Here is a 4306-nt window from a genome sequence, read left to right on the forward strand (position 1 = left end):
CTACAACAAGGCAGAGAAAACACCTCAAATATGCAGAACAAACTTTTCTTTAAAGGCCAGAGACATTTTAAACAAAATAAGCAACAGTAAAACAATTCTACAAATTTGATATTTTAAGTTTCTATAGGTAATTTTTTGTTTTATGGAAAATATATTCTTAAAAAATTGGCAATGAACTTATATGTATTAACCTCTATATCTTTGGGGTTTTTTCCCCTAGAACTTCACATTTTAATACCCATAAACCATTCCATAGCATTGCCACTATGAGACCTATGTTTTTCTTATTGGTTGATATTAAATATCTAAGTTTGCTGCCTGCAATGCTGGAACATGCCTGTAATACTAGCTATAGCTACTCAGAGGCTGAGGTAGGAGGATTCTAAGTTTGAGGCCAGCCTCAGCAACTTACTGAGATCCTGTCTCAAAATAAAAAAGGGTGGGGATTGTAGCTTAGTGGTAGAATGCTTCTGAGTTCAATCCCCAATACCACAAAAATGAAAAGAGAGAGACAGACTTTGCTAACTTAGAAAATAAATCATGAACAGAAATGGATTCAAATAATACCGACTTTTTCCTTGGTCTATCTTGCAATTAATAAAGTATCACCCCCCCTTATTTATTAATTCTGTTCCTATCTTTAATATACCCTTCCTTCTCCCTACTTCATGTGTACTACACAGGCTGTTTTCAAACTTCCTCTTCAACATATTAAGTTGTTAGAAGTACATGTTCTAGTTTCTAGTCAAATGAGTTTTTTTTATATATACTGTTTCATTTTGTTGCTTGTTTAATTACTGTGGTTAGAGATTATGTTATGTATGATTCTGGTTACCTTAAATTTTGGAGAATTTCTGTCATTTAGCACAAAATTTTTGTAAATATTTCTTGTGTGCTCTAAATTACTGCAGAATCTCTGTGGTTGGTTAAAATTTTTTCTATTTGTATTTTATTAAATTTATTAGTTGTCTTGTTCAAGTCTTCTATATTGATGAATTTTCTGTTTACCTATCAGTTTTATTTTTTGCAGTGCTGGGAATCAAATCCATAGCCTAGTGCATGCTAGACCAGGGCTCTACCAAAGAGCTACACCCCCAGTCCCTACCAGTTTTAATAGATACTCTATAATCTCTCACAAGACTGTGAACTTGTCAATTCTATTTAATCTTTCACAAGACTGTGAACTTGTCAATTAATCCTGTTAATTTTCACTTTCAATTTCATAACAGATTGCTCCAGCTACTCATTTTGCTTCATTAATGCTCTTCACCTTAAACTACATTTTTTTCTAACATTAATATTGCCACAGTTTCTTTTCTTCCCTATTTTTACACGTTTTCAAGGATCCCTGCCCCCATTTAACCATGTATTTCTTTAAATCTGTTTGGGTTAATTGTGCCTTTTTAAAAGCAGTCTGTACTTTACCTCCTCTAAAAACTCTTTTACTCCCAGACTCCGGAACAGTGCCTAAAACACAGTAGGTATTCAATATATTTAATATATTAATATGTGTGTTTTTAAATTTTTATTTTTTAAAGAGATTTTTTTTAAATGGGCCTTTATTTTGTTCATTTATTTATATGCAGTGCTGAGAATCGAACCCAGTGCCTCACACATGCCAGGCAAGCACTCTACCACTGAGCCACAACCCCAGCTCCTAATATGTGGTTTTATTAGGGAAAATAAAGTTAAAATTATTCAGCATCTCCATCTTCTTTTTTTTTTTTTTCATATGATAGTGTTTCTTCAATTACTTATTTCTTCATTATTTTCCAGGTATTTCAGAGTGATTTTGACAAAAATAATTATTTTGATTATCATTGCTAATTAACTTTGCCAAAAAGTATACCTACTCCTACCTTTGGGTTCCCCTTCCTAAAAAGATGCCCTTTTAGATGCCCTTTCAAATAGGGCATATCAAAGATAATTTAAAGTCTTTGTCTGAAAATATCTTTATTTTGCTGTTAATATTTTTCCCCTTAAATTTGAATGGTGGTTTAATGAAGTGAAGTTATCATCTCAGTATTTTTAAAGTTCATTGGCTATAAACTCCTATTATTGTTGAAAAGAGTCTAATCCATACCCTTCTGGAAATCTATTTTTTTTCCTCTCTGGTAGCCTTTAAGTTTTTCTTTTATCTTTTGTTTTATAGTTGCACTAAATGTTTCTCTTTATAGTTGACTTTTGCTTTTCCTGTTCAGTATTTAGATTGTGCTCTTAATCTGAGGACGTAAGTTTTCAGTTCTAGAAAACTCTTAGTCATTAGCTCTTTGATTACTGTTTCTTAGTTGTTCTTAGAACCTCTTCTGGAACTATACTCTCAGGTGTCTTATTCTATTTTTAATGTTTCCTAGCTGCATAATTACATATTTTTGAGTATTTTCTGTCTCTCTGTATTCTGCATACTGGGTAAACTTTTCAGAACAATTTCCTACTTCAGTAACTCCTTCTTCAACCATGTCTAATTTAGTTTTTATTCTATGATTCAATTTCCATAAGTTCATATTTTATTCTTAAGATGAGTAGTCAGTTTTTATACTTAGCTGTCTATTCTGACTTCATGTCTTATTCAACATAATTTCTTCTTTTAAAATGGTTTATCTTTTGACGAATCTTAAACATACTTATTATTTTTTAACATATTGTTTTGTTTTGTTTTTAGTTGTGTATAGACCCAATGCCTTTGTTTTTATGTGGTGCTAGGATCAAACCCAGTGCCTCACACTTTCGAGGCAATTGTTCCACCATTGAGCCACAACTCCAGCCCCCATACTTATTATTTTTTAAGTTTTTAATAAAATCAGTCTATTTCATCTGAGAGTGAATGAATTTTCTGACTGTTGACTTTGTTGAATGTCTTCTAGGTTTAGCTTTTTTCTTTTTAAAATAATGCTTTGGAATTTTAGTTTGCAGATTTTTTTTTTTTTAATCAGGGGTTAAACTCAGGGGTGCTTAACCACTGAGCTACATCCCCAGCCCATTTTATTTTTTGCGACAGGGTCTCACTAAGTTGTTCAGGTCCTCGCTGCAGCTGAGGCTGGCCTGGAACTTGCTATCCTGCTGTCTCAGCCTCCCAAGAAGCTGGGATTACAGGCAAGTGTCTGGCCTAGTTTACAGACCCATAGAGGGTTGTCTTTTTCATCCCTTTCCATTTATCTCGTCCTGTCTCACATCTTTCTGTTTGCCTTTACCATTGCCCAGCTGGGCCCTAGTTGAAAACTAGGTGTCCTGTAGGTGAATGGAAGCTCCATATGTCAGAACTACTACAGGTTCTGGCAGTAAGCCACTGCAGAATGGCTCAAGTATTGTTCAGTTTTTAGGCCCTTCTATGACTCTAGATAAGTATTTTTTATATAAGCCATGGCCTCAGGGAACTTTTTTAAAAATATTTTTCATTGTAGATGAACACAATACCTTTATTTTATTATTTTTATGTGGTGCTGAGGATTGAACCCATTGCCTCACACATGCTAGGTAAGCACTCTACCACTGAGTCACAACCCAGCCCAACCTCAGGGAATTTCCTATACAACCCTCCTTATAGGAGCAGGGCAGCCCAACTTGAAATTCCTACTTTTAACTATTGAGCCTAGCTATGGACTCCTGACTTCTGTGACATTTTAACTTCCCAATACCACATTGAAATTGAACTCCCAATTACCTCCAGCCATTTCTAGACCTCAAATCTGGTAGGCCCATGTTTTCATTTCTAGTTGTGAATTTGCATTTCTATTATACAAATTAGTTTATGTTGTCTTCTGGATTACATTAAATTTTTTTTCTTATTATGTTTTTATCTATTATTGGCACAGAGTATAGTTGGATTGGTTCAAAACATAGAACTTAAATCACAATCATGACCTGAAATTAAGGTATAATTCTTTCAGGTTTCACATAAAATTATCCAGTCAATTCTACTACTCAAAGAATACTACTGATTTTCATAGAAGTAAGTTTTGATAAGTACTCCCACCACACTAATAGAAAAAAATACAAATTAAAGAAGCCACAAAATAGTTAAGAACTACAATTAACAAGTATATGAAAGACTAAAGCAGATCACAGACTACTTGGTAACAAATACAATGGCTTTGTGTTGGTACACTTATTCTAACACTCCTGTGTAGCATCAGTTATCAATGACCATTTTATATTCTACCATGATTTCATCTCAATAAGACATTACGTTTTCTTTTTGGCCTCCTATTCCTGCTGTCTTTCTTCTACCCTTTTCTCACCTATGGCCCTCTTAGTCACTAATCTCTTTTCTCTCAATTCAATCAATGCTATCAAGTACTCACTCAGA

This window comes from Marmota monax, unplaced genomic scaffold, assembly GCF_021218885.2.
Source record: "Marmota monax isolate L192 unplaced genomic scaffold, Marmota_monax_Labrador192_F-V1.1 WCK01_AAM20220418_F8-fsc00347, whole genome shotgun sequence".
Classification (NCBI taxonomy): domain Eukaryota; kingdom Metazoa; phylum Chordata; class Mammalia; order Rodentia; family Sciuridae; genus Marmota; species Marmota monax.